Raw genomic sequence first — 15,984 nt, forward strand, 5'->3', positions numbered from 1 at the left:
CTAGAAGTCACCTGAGAGGAGAAGGTGGGGGCTCCTTGCTCCCCCCCAGCCTGCCCACAGCCATGGCATTGGCCATGGCCTCCGTTTCCACACAGCTTTTGCAGGACCCTGGGGGAAGACCCTCTGCCCCCAGCCCTGTTTTTGCTGTCAAATCTGCACTAATGGCGACAGGTGCAGGTGCAAGGGTGTGGGGGGGTCTGACTGGAGAGAAGGCACAGGGGGAGCCAGGCAGGGCCCCCAGCGTCTGTCCGTCTGGCCACAGCCTGTCCGTCAGCCCACGCCGCCAGGTCCAGGAACACCTGGAAGGCTCAGGTGGTAGCCGCACGGCACACACTGGGGGTTCTGACTCCATCACATGGCGGCAGGAAATCCAAGCGAGTGCTCAGCCAAAGCAGCCTGCCACAGAGCCCAGCGGCTGGCACAGCCCCAGGCTTCCAACCTGGAGGGAGCTCCCGGGTCCAGCCTGGACTTCCATGCCAGCTTGCCCTGGCGACCCTGAGACAAGACGAGGGACCCTGCCCTCTGGAGCTCAACAGTGGACCCGCACCGGCGGCGGAGTGGGTAAGGCCTCCGTCAGGGGGGTTTCCGGAGCATGTAGCGGTGGGAGATGCTGTCCACCGCGGCCTGGGCTCTCTTTGCAGTGAGCAGTCTTTAAAGGAAGCCATCACCAGGAGTAGGGAAGCGGGGGGATCAGACGGCGGAAGGAGGGAGAGGTGACCGTGACACCAAACCCCTGACACTCGGGGTGGGGGCGGGGTACGGGTCTCTGCGGAGCGCCTCTCCCACCCCAGGCTGGAACCCAAAGATGCGAAGGCTCAGCCCCCTCAGTGCTACTCTCCGAGAGACCACTAGGTGGCAGCCGGCACTCAGACAAGAACCTGAGCATCTCCTCAGAGATGCTTATTAGGAAAAAGACAGGCTTCCTGGATGCGCTGTTGAAACTCGCGTCTCAACAGGTGCTGACACAATGCATTGAGTAAGTTATGTACAAAGTGAGTGGTGGGCAGATCGCCGTACTCCGGAGAGCAATGTCTGATCCTTGGCATCTAGGTATTGGCAGGCAGTGAGAGCTTCTTTGTCCACGGTCGCTGGTGCTGCTTCGGCTTTGAAATGTGGTCCTTTGGAGGTGTTTGGTCATTGGAGGGGGTGTGGGAGGTCTGAGCCTCATCCGGGCCTGTGGGTCTCCAGCCTGGAGTCCTTCGACCACTGGGGACTGGTCCCTGGAGAATTCCAGAGTCAGGAATGCTCAGGTTCGTTCACGGAGCTTGAGCAGTCCGGGCCTGACGGCTGGACCAGGAGAACACAGGGCAGAAGGCTGATGTGTCACGGGCTCCGTGTGGTTGGTGCAGAGAATTCTCCCTTGACGCATGCGGGGTCCAGGAAGGCAGCAGAATCGGCCCCAGGTCCAGTGCAACCTCTACTTTCTAGACCAGAAAACTAAATCCAAAAAAAAATCTGAGGAGGACTAAGGGCGATGCGGACGGAGACCGTGGACCCCGTAAGCGCTTGCTCAGAGCTTAGCGCCTGGGTGCTCTGGCACCTGTCTGGGGGTGCTGGCCGCAGTGGGGAAAATCACACAAGAGCAACTCAAGCTTTTCCTCAGGCACTGAGGAAGCAAAGGCCAGGGGGAGCCACGTCCTTGATGCATCCACGAAAATGCATGAGGGACGTGAACAGGAGTGACAGGTGACTCTTCTGTATAGCTACCCTTTTGCTGCCTTTCAGTGAACCGACGATACGGCTGCAGCACAGGTGCACATCAAGGTACGATGCACACAGCGCATCACTGTGAAGCCAAACGTTTTGTTCAGCATTACAGATAACCAGCCCTCCTGCGAAATTTCCCATCCTGGTCCAGGCACGGGAAGGAATCTCTCTATGCTCCTCAGAATTGGCATGCAGTCCACGATGCCCTTGCGTGCCCAGGTCCGGGAATGGAAGCACTGAAGTGGGCATGGCTCCACCCACCTGGATCCCTGGTGACCCTCTAGCAGCATTCTTGCTCCCTGTGTCCGTGACTTTAAGCTCTGCAGCCCTGGAAGTCTTAGCTCCAGAGGGAGGTGGGTTTCTGCCGGCACACAGGGGACCCAATCAGGACCCCGTGAGCCCCGCCCCACCCAGCGAGACATTACACGACTGCTGTGTGCCTCTGAGTCAACAGGCTAAGAAGGGAGTTACAGCGCTGGCTGGGGGGGTTGGTTCTGACTACCAAGTGGAGATGAGATGCGTGCTGTATGATGGAGGTCAGATCTGGGAGACACGGGCCCCTTGGAGTATCCCCATGCCCTGTGACCCAGGACACTACAGCAGCTCAGGTCAGGCAGGTCTAAGAATGACCCAGATACTCTGCATCTTCCCACCGGCTAAAGACCAAATCCACCCGGGGGCTTGCCGAGGCACAGGGAACACAGGCTGGGAGGGGGAGGAAGATCATCACGAATTCCAGCTACGACCACGTGACCAGTTACAGGGAAGAGGGCTGTGAGTGTGAGCATTGCCTCCCTGTTGGGTTAAGAATACATTTGAGGGGCCGGCGCTGTGGCTAGTGAGTAAAGCCTGCAGTGCCAGTATCCCATATGTGTGATGGTTTGAGTCCTGACTGCTCCGCTTCCAATCCAGCTCTCTGCACTCATGTGGGAGACCTGGAAGAAGTTCCTGGCTCCTGGCTCCTGGCTCCTGGCTCTTGGCTTTGCATCAGCACAGCTCTGGCCATTGTAGCCATTCGGGGAGTGAACCAGCATATGAAAGACCTCTCTCTCTCTCTGTGTTTGTGTGCCTCTCCCTCTCCCCATCTGTAACTCTGCCTCTCAAGTAAATACTAAATAAAATCTTTTTTTTTAAAAAAAAGAATACATTTGAGGGTACATATACATATGATAAGCAAATATAGCTTTGTTTTCTCTCCTCTCTTGTTCCCCAGGTAACACACAATAGTTGGCTTTAAATCAATATTTAGGTATTGTTCATTTTACATCATCATATTTAACTCATGGGGTATCCAGGCAGGATAAGCACAAGGCAAGAACTTTGCTTTCTCTAATGGGGAAAGGATTAGTGAGTTTCAGTTTCTGCAAGATAGGTGTGTCCCGCTAGGCCCTCCGTGTTGTCTCTATTTGAGACTGAGTACAGTTGGAGGAGCTGGATGTGGGTGTCAAGGTGACAAGGGGTGGGCTTGTGATGCTTACCTCTCTGCCTCCACTTGACGGGGGCAGGGAAGATCGCCCAGCTCCCTGGAACACCATTGCATCCGGGTGTGTTCCTGAGGCTGCTTCTGGAAGAGATTAGCTTTGGAATGTGGACCGAGTGAAAAAGACCACGCTGACCAGCACGAGTGGGCATCCTCGACTCCATCGAGGGCCTGAATAGAAGAGAAGGCAGAGGAAGGGAGAGTGTGCTCTCTGCTTGGGCTGGGACTGAGGTCTGGTTTTCCTCCTCTGCATGGGAGGACGAGGGCGGGGACGATGCTGGTGTGGCTGGCTTTCTGCGCATTTTCCACATCACTCAGCTCCATCAGCAATGACTCCTCCCAGCTCTTGTTTGTTCCTCACGGCATGCACAACCCTAGGATCTTACTTGACAGAAGCTCTGTGGGTTCTTCGGGAGAACACTGGCCCGACAGCACCAACGGTCCCCAGGTAGGTGACAGTGAGCATTGGTGACATGGTGACCTGAGCCCCTGACCTGTGGGGAGACCACAGCTGGGGTCACGCCGTGCTCTCTGTGTCTCGTCCAGGGCATGGTCACTGCACGGGCGTGGTTCTCTGTGGGGCTGTGTAACCAGCTGTCACTCAGCCTCCTCCTCTCTAGATGGTGGCCTCCTGGAGAGCTTCAAAGACTGAAACCCAAGGTACAAGCAAGTGCCTGCACCCACGTTTGGTGAACTATCTCCTGACTTCTCCTGCAGCCCAGGGACATGGAAGGTGCACAGAGAGTCCACACAGCCCACGTTGGGGACGAAAGCAAAGCCACCTGAGCACCTGCAGGTCAGGCTCGGCTAGCACAGTGGAACTTCCCAAGGGCAAACAGCCATAAGGGAAAGGGACACCCATGCAGGGCCACCAAGGGGGCCGTCGGTGTTGACTTAAAATGCCTCTGAGACATCCATGTGCCAAAGTCATTGCAAAAGAATAGCTGGCTCCGTGCCCACTCTGTGCGTCTGCCAAGCAGAGGGACCTGCCTTAGAATAACACAACCGGGGGTGACAGGATGACTGGGGGAGATGAATACTGCCTGATAGCTCTCTCTGTGACTGGGAAAACGACACACACACAATAACATCTTCAAGTCCAGACTTTCAAAGTCAACAGGTGTCAGTGAGCTCCCCTACTTGTTGAAGGCCATCCCAGGGCCCCCAGCGCCTACAGAACTTCTGTTCCACTGCAGGCCCGGCCCTGGGCCTGGGATATGGATGCGTCCCTGGACTGTGCACTGAGCTCCCTGGCAGCCCTGGCCTGGGGTTCCAGCCAGTGCTCTGCAGTCACACGGCCCCGTTCAGGGGCTCAGGGCCCATGCGATGGAGCCTTCAGCGAGCCAGCCTAGGAAGCCTGGGCTGCGTGCATGTGCACCTTGCTTCAGACATGGAACCACTGCAGCCTTGATGGCTGAAGCAGAGGACTAGGGAGAGGGGAGGGAGATGCAGGGGGTGGAGGCGGAGTTGAAGGAGGCATGCTCAAGGCCCTGGTCTGCGCCCTGCCTTGGGCCCCACAAGGCTCAGAGGATCGGCACAAGCCATGTGCTTGCTGCAGAGGACAAGCCCACCCCGGGGTTCAGCTCCATGCTTTGCAGCCAACCCAGCGGCTTCTAGCCCAGCGCAGACTGAGCAAGGTGCATCAACCATGCGGCATGATTGGACCAAGATTGCCCCCTCTCTGTTTCAGGCTGCAGCCCATCACCACTCAGGACCGTGAAAGCCTAGGCCATGGGCTTGCATCAGCACTTTCTGCCCAGAGGGGACGGGAGTGTCCCGGAAGCCGCAGCAGATCACGCTCGCCCATTGCCTTGCCAGAGCGTGTGCAGGCGCAGGATCCTGACAGCACAGAGGACCTGTCTGTGCTCACTGTGTCACCTGTGCCTGGGGCCCCAGCCGGCCTCTCACACTGCAAGCCGGGGCCGGCTGCTGAGTCTCAGCACGGTTCACACGCTCAGGCCCATGCTGTCCCAGCAGGCCCTCCCTCCACTGCTGTGTCAGCCCACACCCTGTCCCCATACGCGTTTCCCCGTTTCCACCTGCCATCCTCTCTTGCACGTCCCTTAGCTCTCACAGTGCCTCCTACATGACATCCTTCCAGCCTGGGGCTGCCTGTGGGATGGATCCGGCTGCATAAAGTGGCCATTGTTCTTTTCCTTTTATTTGACAGGCGGGGAGATAGAGAGCTCCCATCCACCGGTTTATTCCCCAGATTCTTGCAACACAGTGCTGGGCCAGGCCAAACCTGGAGCCAAGGACTCAGCCCAGGTCTCCCAGAGGAGTGGCTGGGACCCATCTGTCTGAGCCGTCATGGCTGCCCCACGATCTGAACTGGCAAGAAACAGGAATCAGGAGCAGAACCAGGACTCAAAACCAGCCACTCCAGTGTGGGACATGGCACCTTTTGGCTTTTTTTTTTTAAAGAGATTTACTTATTTATTTGAAAGGCAGAGTTACAGACAGAGAGAGGCAGAGAGAGAGAGAGAGAGAGAGAGAGGTAGAGAGAGAGAGAGAGGTCTTCCATCCTCTGGTTCACTCCCCAGATGGCTGCAATGGCTGGAGCTCTGCCGATCTGAAGCCAGGAGCCAGGAGCTTCTTCCAGGTCTCCCATGGGGGTGCAGGAGCCCAAGGATGTGGGCCATCTTCTACTGCTTTCCCAGGCCATAGCAGAGAGCTGGATCAGAAGTGGAGCAGCTGGAACTCGAACCAGTGCCCAAATGGGATGCCAGCACTGCAGGCTGCGGCTTTAACTGCTATGCCACAGTGCCAGCCCCAGACACTGCCCAACTTTTGAATGACAAAGTTCTGAGCGATTTTCCTCAGTCATTATTTGATTATTTCCATCCCTTGAATTTCTCTGTTTTTTTTTTTTTTTTCCTGACACTCCCAGTAGTCACATAAGGAAACTTCCAGTGGTGGTCTCAGGTATCAGTTTTCTCTTACGTTGATTTCTTTATGTTTAGGAACCACGTTCCACAAGAACCTCTGGCTGACTTGTCTTTCATTCATGCCAGTTTAGCTATTGAGACCATCTTGGAGTTTTCTTGTAAACTTCAGGGTTCTGCTGTTTCTTTTCATAGGAGCCTCTTCTTGTTTCGTGGCTGGGTTGCAGTCTCCGTACTTGAGCACAGTAATCCCAGCCGCTTTCCAGTGTTCACCTGCTGTGCGCTTCTTGTTGGGCTCCCATACCACTTTTTCACAGTGTCCCTCCACACAGGTGTTGGTAGCTCCCTGCCTGTCGGCTTCTCTTTCTGTGTGGGAATCCCTGATCAGCCGCGACTCTCTGTGCCCAGTTTTCCTATTTGCAAAAGCAGGGCTTCCGGTAGATCCGTGGCTTCCAGTAAATGTTGTCAACTATGCAAGCACCTTGTGTAAATGGAGGCAGAGGTGACCTTCAGCCCTGGAGATGCTGCCTTGGACGTGGGCATTGCCCTCCTGCAGCCCCACTGGGTGATGGAGCCTTGTGGGTATGGATGCAGCTTCCTCGCAGCCCACACCTCAAAGCCTCGTCCACTCGTTAAAGATCTGGGTAACCCACACAGACATTTCCTGCATTATAGCCACATCGTCCATGGTGGGGATTGTCCGGATTCGGGCATCTGTAAAAGCCCTTCCTAAACATTTGTTTTGGAATGTTCTAGAAATAGAAGGGCACCCACAGCAGACAGACACACAGACCCATCAAGGGGGACAGATACAGTCTTGAAAAAGAAATCTACAATGAAAAATGATGATGCAAGTCGCCCGGGAAGACAGGGTGCTCCTTTTGGTTAAGTGGGCCTGCTAATTTCAAAGGCACCATTTCTAGAAGAGACCGGGCTAAGCTCCAGTCTTGGCCTCCGTGTGTAAGATGAGAGCACATGCTATAAATTCATGGCATTGTATCAATCACACGAAAGAAAGGAAAAGGCGTTTTCGGTTAGACCCCAGGCCGCTCGTCCCCAACCACGGTGCAGGGCAAACACCAGGTGGGGAGAAAGCCTGGTGGATGTGTGATCCAGTTTCTGTCCAGAAATAGGCCAAAACACCCATGCAAAAATACCTGTTGTTTTTAAAATAGGCCTGTGTGTCTCAGTGTGGATTTTTTTTTCCTAAGTGCACTTGAGATTCAGCAGAGAAATGAGGAAGTGGAAGTTTTGAATTGGTTTGTCCGCTTTGATCTGGGGAGGGTTTTTCTTTTAAGAGCTTCTGAGAGCTCAATTGAATTTCTTCCTCAGAAGAGGTCAGTTTTGTATGAACCGAACGAACAGCAATTCTAACAAATCCTGATTACCACTCAGAAGCCTTCGCAGGCCAGGAATCCACCTGTTTCCATGGCTCTGAGACGCTACAACCTCCCCGTGGGGCCCCAGAAGAAGGCTGCCCTGTGTATTTGTCTCCACGTCCGTCTTCTGCCCCCTGTGTCCTTTTGAGAACATTCTAGAAGGAGCTCTGAGTCTTCTGCTTCAAGTGCCAGCCACTGCTGGGTGTCCCCTGTTCTGGGAAACCTGGAATCTGCATGTTGAAAAGAACAATCCCCACAAAGGTGTTCTGCTACTTTCCCTCTTACCACAATTCGAAGCTACCACACCACAGTGGGGAAACACCCAGGGGTCCCATATCAGTGGTAATGGCCAGAGTTACAGCCTCGATTGAGGGCCACATGTTTGGTGCATAGCCCTGATTGCCACGGGAACAGGATGGGGCCCTGCATGTGCCTTTGGGGATAAAGATAAGCCAGAGAACTGGACTCGTGCAAGGTGGGGGTGTGGGGAGATGGGGTGTATCAGGGGGTGCTGTCAGGATCAGCCCCTGAGCGGGGAAGGACATAGGATAGGGGAGAATAAGAGAGTTTGGACCGCAGAGGCCAGCCCATGAAAGGGCTCCAATGGGGGGCACTTTAGGCTTCTCCCCAACAGAGGCAACAGGCTGGCCTCCTGTGCAGCTCTGCAACCAGTCACTGGCTAGGATGGCCCAGGATGGCAGTGGACCTTGGGTGGGGGTGAGCCAGAGAGCGCTCTATCCTTGTATGGTGTGGGTGTCTCGAAGCCATCTGTGGGGTTTTCTTGGGGGGAGCACCAGCTTCCAGCACAGAGAGGATAGCCAGGGTCCTTGAGAAGCCAGGCCACAGGCTTTCGAGCAGTCATTCTCAGGAGATTCTATAACCAAGGGCAGAACATGCCAGTGGGAAGTGCCTTTCCCATGGGCACAGGCCAGCATCTGTGCTTTCGATAAATATGTGTTTTGTTGGGGCTGGCCCTGTGGTGTAGCAGGTAAAGCCGCTGCCTGCAGTGCGGGCATCCCATATGGGCGCCAGTTCGAGTCCTGGCTGTTCCACTTCTGATCCAGCTCTCTGCTATGGCCTGGGAAAGCAGTGGAAGATGGCCCAAGTCCTTGGGCCCCTGCACCCCCATGGGAGACCTGGAAGCAGCTCCTGGATCCTGGCTTCAGATTGGCACAGCTCCAGCTGTTTTGGCCATCTGGGGAGTAAACCATCAGATGGAAGACTCTCTCTCTCTCTCTCTCTCTCTCTCTCTCTCTCTCTGCCTCTGCCTCTCTGTACTGCCTTTCAAATAAATAAAATAAATTTAAAAAAAAAAGATATGTTGTGTTGCTGATTTCATGACACACAAGAGACAGCTACAACCTAACGATCAAATAGCAACAGAGTGTGTGATCTATTTTATCTAGAGTCTTGGGCAAACTTGGGACAACAGCATGTGAACAGCAAGCAAAGGGGCCCGTATTCCTCCCTTAGTTGTGCTCAGAGGTAGCAGACCAACCTGGCGTATTTGATGTGCCGGCTGTATCCTTGCCAACACTCAGGGGCTCTATAAGACAAAATCATTGTCAGTAATAGTCATGAAAGGAAATAGTTATTCACAAGCTCAGGTCTGGACTTGCCAAATAAAAACATTGACCTCACCCCACAGTTCCAACTCTGGGGCGCTGCCTAGAATTCTAGGCACCAGTGCAAGTTCCAAGTGGCCACCCTGGCGGACATCAGTTCTACTTCTGCCACCTCTGTGCCATCCCTGTGCTCTGAGAGCTGCCGTCTCCACCCGCAGAACCCACAGTGCATCGTTCTTTTTTTTTTTAAAGATTTATTTATTTATTTGAAGGCTGAGTTACAGAGAGACAGAGGCAGGGTGAGAGAGAGAGAGAGAGAGAGAGAGAGAGAGAGAGAAGTCTTCTATCCGCTGGTTCACTCCCCAATTGGCCACAACAGCCAGAACTGGGCAGATCCGAAGCCAGGAGCCAGGAGCTCCTCTGGAAGGCAACAGTAGTGATGATTTTTTTTAAATTTTTTTTAATTTTTTGACAGGCAGAGTGGACAGTGAGAGAGAGAGACAGAGAAAAAGGTCTTCCTTTGCCGTTGGTTCACCCTCCAATGGCCGCCGTGGCCGGCGCACTGTGCTGATCTGATGGCAGGAGCCAGGTACTTATCCTGGTCTCCCATGGGGTGCAGGGCCCAAGGACTTGGGCCATCCTCCACTGCACTCCCGGGCCACAGCAGAGAGCTGGCCTGGAAGAGGGGCAACCAGGACAGAATCTGGCACCCCGACCGGGACTAGAACCCGGTGTGCTGGCGCCGCAAGGCGGAGGATTAGCCTAGTGAGCCGCGGCGCCGGCCTCAGTAGTGATGATTGAAAGCACTTGCTGACCATTCAATGCGTGCCTTCTGTAAAGGCCACAGCCCAAGCCTTCTTAATCTTAGGAGTCCCCAATAGCAGATGCCAGGGCAAAGCAAGTAGCTGACCGGGGTGGAGATCTGGAAAGCCTGGACAAGGGACAGGGGATGTGAGACAGGGACAGCGGGGGCCATAAGAGGAGATTGCTGCCAGGACAACTGGGTCCAGTCCGCGGGGGCCTCCGGTGTGACCACGCTGTGCTCCAGAACCATCCCACCATGGGGGTGATCTGCTCACTCTTGTTTCTTGACTACAGTTGCCCTGGGGTTAAGTGGCTGGCACGTCCAAGTTGCCCAGCACGTGCACGGAGCAAGTTCTCCAGACACTAGGGAGAATCTCCAGGCAAGGGGCCAGAGCTGCTGGAGGTGAGGTGTCTTCAGACACACAGAACTGTCTATCTCGCTACCGGTGGATGGTGGCAGAGTAAACCTGATCAGGGTGGGCATCTGGCCTAGCCATTAAGATGCCCATCAGGATGCCTATAGCCCACACTGGAGACCTGGGTTTGAGTCCCAACTCCAGCCCCTGACTCTGGATTTCTGCTAACACAGACCTCAGTGAGGTAGTGGTGATGGCTCAAGTAATTGGGTTCCTGCCACCCATGTGGGAGACCTGGATTGAGTTCCCAGCTCCCAGATTCAGCTCTCTCCCCTCTCCCCATCCTGGCTACCACAGGAACTTGGGGAGTGAACCAACAGATAGGCATTCTCTCCATATCTATCTCTTACTCTGTCTCTCTGCCTTGCAAATAGAAATATGACCAGATATTCTCTATTATTCTCCCCTGCAGGCAGAATCCAGTTACTCACCTTCCAGAATTGCTTAGCCCATAGAACGTGCCAGAAGCAATGCTCTGGGACTTTCAGGGTCCATATCTTAAGAAAGCTTGCAATTTCCACCCAGACCTCTTAGAATGGCCACTGTGGAGCCTCCAGCATTGATGGATACGCCTGAGAAGGCCATACTGTGCAGAGCCCAAGCAAGACCAACAGAAAGATCAGAAAGAGTGTGAAGAGAGAGAGAGAGAGAGAGAGAGAGAGAGAGAGACTCAGTTTACACCCTCCTAGGTGGGACCCCAGGCATTATGGAACAGAGATGAGACAGCCTGAGCTTCTGACCCATAGCAAAGTAGAGACTCAAACCCAGGTCTCTGATGGAGGACCCAGGCAACCCAAGTGCTATCCTAACTGCTGTTACCAAATGTCCACCTCTCGAATGTCTTCAGTCTGCAATTGGTTGAGTCCCTGTGTGCAGAGCCCAAGGATATTGAGGGTCCCCCGGGTCTATATGCTACTTAGAACTCAGAAAGCGTTCTCACACACACGGCCTCATTTGATGCTCTGACTCTGCAGGCTAGAGCAAGAATCAACATCCTCCCAAAGAGCTGGTTTTGCCTAGAGGACCACCCCCAAATGTGCTAGCTTCAAACAGTCACCTACGTAGCTATGATCTAGCTGGTTGGCCACTTAGGCTGGGTCCAGCTGGGAAGCAATGTGATTTCTGCTGAGTTGGCTCTTGCCCTGTTTCCCTGGAAACCAGAGGTCAACTGACAGTGGTGTGTGCCAAGGGTATGTATGATTTGCTCTCTGTTGGATGGGTCATCTCTCTTCTAGGTACCCCCTCTCTTGCTGCAAAACAGCCTGGGCTTGTTGTAGGCAGAGGCATAGGAGCAGGAACCAGCAAGGCGGACAGCCCCTAGAGAACTGACGGAAATGGGCCCATCACCTCCCGTGCGTGATGCTGTCCACGCCCAGCTCCACCAGCTCCCGGGTGGAGAAATAGATGCTACCTCTCAACGGGAGGCACTGAAGGGCCACGCCGGCAAAGGCATGGATTCCTCGATTGATTGCAAAGCCCTTCCCCTGTGTCTCTCCATCTGAGCTTAGGCAGCGAGTCTGTATCTCCAATCACACGGGGCACGTGATTGCAGTCAATGACCCAGAGGGTGTTTCTCATTGAGCAAACACCCCCCAGCTTAGATTTAAATACTGGGGGCTCCGGGAGGAGTGGGTTGTCTGGGGCTCAAACGCAACTCTCCATGCGACGGTGCAGCAGCCTTGTAGCCCTGCTTTGCTGACATCTGTTTGGCAAGCCTGGGATACCTTTAGAATTGCGTGGACAGTAGCTGTGATAACTGCAAGACCAGGCGGATATGGCGATAGCGAGCAACAGACCGAGAAGTGCACGTGCTCATCAGAGATTGCACAAATGGGAACAGAGAGAACCATCAGCGGCTGAGTCACTCGCACGGACCCGATCAGCAATTTCCGATGCAGGAACTTAGACAGCAAGTCAGCTCAAAAGACCAGATGCTGAAAGCCTAGCTTTTAACACTCTCAGCACACACACACACACACACACACACACGCACGCGCGCTGTTAGGTTGGTGAGGTGACAGATATGCTAATTAGCTTGATTTAATCCTTTTGCAATGTATACACAGATTAAAACATCCCATTGTAGCCCATCAATATGCACGATTCGTATTTGCCAAAATAATAATTAATCAATTATGTCGGGGCTAACTTATTGAAAGTTAATTTTAAATTCATTAAAGATTAATTACTTTTTTTCTAAAAAAAGGCCAGATGCCTCCCAGGGAGGGAGAGATTTGAGACTGCGTCTCCCAATAGTCAGCCAATTAGAAAGAGATTAAACTGGAATGTTCGTGTTTACTAAAAACGGCAATTACCAGCCTTCATTAATAAGCATTTACATCTGATGGTGAAGGAAGATGACAGAACAACTCATCTTACCAAGCTCCTTGTCTCATGGCAGAGTACTATGGACACGGTTAGAGCAGGGCTGGCACAGTGGGACTACAGCCTGGGCCAAACCCGGGCAGCAGCTGTTTCTCCTGCATGAGACCTTGCGGGCTCACTGCCACCCTCATTCACGTATGATCTGTCTGTGGCTCTGTATGATCTGTCTGTGGCTCTGTGCGGCACCACAGAGCTGGCAGCTGGACTGCAGACCCCGTGGCTTTCCTCTCTGGCCCTGTATGGAAGGAGTCTGCTGGTCGCTGCTGTAACCCCTTGGATATCAAATTCTACAGAAGACCTGGGAAGGGAAGGGCAAGGAGAGGTGGGCCAACCCATCAGTCTGAGACAAGAGGGACTGGGGATGGGTGGGTGGGTGGTGCAGTGGGTTAAAGCCCTGGCCCGGAATGCTGGCATCCCATATGGGCGCCGGTTCTAGTCCCGGCTGCTCCTCTTCTGATCCAGCTCTCTGCTATGGCCTGGGAAAGCAGTAGAAGATGGCCCAAGTCCTTGGGCCCCTGCACCCACTTGGGAGACCTGGAAGAAGCTCCTGGCCCCTGACTTCAGATAGGCGCAGCTCCAGCTGTTACGGCCATCTGGGGAGTGAACCAGCGGTTGGAAGACCTCTCTTTCTCTCCCCCCCTCCGTCTCTACCTCTTAATGCAAATCTGTCTTTCAAATAAAAAAATAAATCTTTAAGAAAAAAAGAAAGAAAACTTGCAGGCAGATCGCGACACCCTGAACCAGTTGGCTGGCACCCTGGATTCAACCCAGCCACACCTCCAAGTAAAGCCAGTTTGATGCTCCTCTTCTTGCCCGGGGGTGGGGGGGTGGGGGGCGGGGAATCTGTATCAGAATTAACTGAACCTGCAGCTGCCTCAGTGAGACCCCATCGTGCCCAGGGAGGGTCAAGGGCAAGGCGGTTTGACCCTTCAGAAAGTCCAGCTCCCAGCTCCTCCTACAAGGTTGCACCCAGACATGGCCAAGACCAGGCACTCACGGTTCCCCTGTTCTAGACACGCCCATGCCATTGGAGGGGCTGCCATCTCCAATGAGTGGTTGTGTCTGAAAAAAAACCAAGAGTGGCAAGGGGCCCTGCTCAAGCTTGATTTAGCCCAGGGCTGGCATCAGGCTGGGGGACCCTGGGGTCTGTCACCATTGCCCACCTCACTTCATGGCTCACCCAGTGCTACTACCCAGCATGAACTGACCCCATTACCCCCAAGCCTCCTGGGTCTGTCTCCTGGGAGTAGGATTGAGCTGCACACCAGTCAGGCCCAGGGCCCCGAAGACTGACCCAATTGAGCTTTCCAGGTGATGAACACAGAAAGGGAAGGCAAGACTCAAAACACAGGCAGCCCTGCATATCTGTGGGGTCAGCGACCCTGGATTCAAACAACTGGGGATTGTAAATATTCTAAAAACAAGCTGCATGTGTACTGAGCGTGTGCAGATTTATTTCTCGTTGTTTTTTCCTGAACAACACAGTGTAATAGTGGTTTACATCACATTGTATTGGATTAGGTGTTATCAGTAATGAGAAATGACTTAAAGCATATGGGAAGAGGTGTTTACGGTCCATGGGAACCCCAACATTTGTTTAGGGCCCATGAGCAGCTGTGGATTTCAGTACCCATCAGGGTCCATGGACCTTGAAGTGTCCTTGCACTTGTCCTAGGGGCTGGACAGCTCTGTTCTGGACAGCTTTCTTCCTCCATCCTTCCTCCAGCCTCCCTTCCTTTTCCGTATTCACACCTGGGATTTTGGCCTGGCCATGTAGACAGCCCTCTGTGGTCCATGAGCCGCCCCTCCCTTGCCATGCCTGTCCCTGCATCCCTCACACGTCAGGACTCTGTTATTCTGTCCCCACCCCTGACTCCTCAGGCGCACACAGCAGCTTTTTTGGGAGATACTAGCTGGCCCAGCTCCATTCAAAGGATTCATCCTGGGGGTCAAAGACAATGCACGGAATCCCTGCCCCACACAGTGGCTGGACCGGGCATGGTCAGGCGAGGCATTCTGCCTGGAGACACGGGGAGTGTTGTCGGGCAGGTTGTCAGCTTTTGTGAAGGGGCCCCTAGAGGAGGACAGTGAGGGAACAGCACCTTGCAAGTGAAGATTCTCAGCTGTTGCTGGACGTGATGCCTGCATGGTGACGGCTGGCTCACGGGGAGCCAGCCCAGGGCACAGAGCGAAATGGAGAGAGACAAGAATGCTTGGCAAGGTTAGCAGGCCAATGAATTAACCAGCTCTAGAATCATCCTGCTTCCAGATTGCGCAGGATGGGAGAAAAGTCCTCTCTTTTGCCATTCCAGCCAGTTTGAAGTGATCTGAGTATTGCACGCAGCTAATGTCAGGAGCCTAAACAACTTTTGAAGCACCTGCCACTTCACGAGACACCTGAGGCCTTCCCTCTGTCTGTCCTGTCCAGGTTCCCTCTCGGGCTTCAGTGCCCCGGATGCCTCGCCCTGCTGATGCCAACTGGGCTCTGTTTTGAAGTCACCACCGCGGCCTGCATGGCCCTCCTGCTTTCTCCCGCCCTGTCCAGAAATATTGCCAATAGTATTTATTTATTTATTTTTCTTTTTTTGATAGGCAGAGTGGACAGTGAGAGAGAGAGACAGAGAGAAAGGTCTTCCTTTTGCCATTGGTTCACCCTCCAATGGCCGCCGCGGCCGGCGCACTGCGCTGATCCGATGGCAGGAGCCAGGTGCTTCTCCTGGTCTTCCATGGGGTGCAGGGCCCAAGCACTTGGGCCATCCTCCACTGCACTCCCTGGCCACAGCAGAGAGCTGGCCTGGAAGAGGGGCAACCGGGGCAGAATCCGGCGCCCCGACCGGGACTAGAACCCGGTGTGCCGGCGCTGCAAGGCGGAGAATTAGCCTAGTGAGCCGTGGCGCCGGCTGAAATAAACTTCTTGTAGAGGACACGGTGCAAGATGAACACAACGTGAAATCTTCAGGTGAGGCGCATCAGAGAACTCAAAATAGAGAATCCCATGGAGCCAGGGTCTGCACGAAGATGCGGAAGCCAACAGCTGGGCACAGCTCTCGGAGCTGCTTTTCCGTGGGAGCATTTTCCAGTTTCGGGAGGGCAACTGGGAGGCAGGTGGCACGTTTAACAACCTCAAGAACAGAAACAGAAGTCAAGGCATGAACAGATACAGAGCCAAGAGAAGACGGACCTACAGAGACAGGGACACTTGCTTTGGACTGAGGCACCCTGGGGCTGCAGCCCTACAAGAGAAGTCTCTTGTAAATATTGTTTGCTCAGCTGCAGCTCCTTAGGGAAACAAAAGAAAATTGAGCCCTGCTGCACACCGTACACACACACCTGTAGATCTAATTCTGAACACCAAACAGAGCT

Source organism: Oryctolagus cuniculus, chromosome 1 (genome assembly GCF_964237555.1).
Source record: "Oryctolagus cuniculus chromosome 1, mOryCun1.1, whole genome shotgun sequence".
Lineage (NCBI taxonomy): Eukaryota > Metazoa > Chordata > Mammalia > Lagomorpha > Leporidae > Oryctolagus > Oryctolagus cuniculus.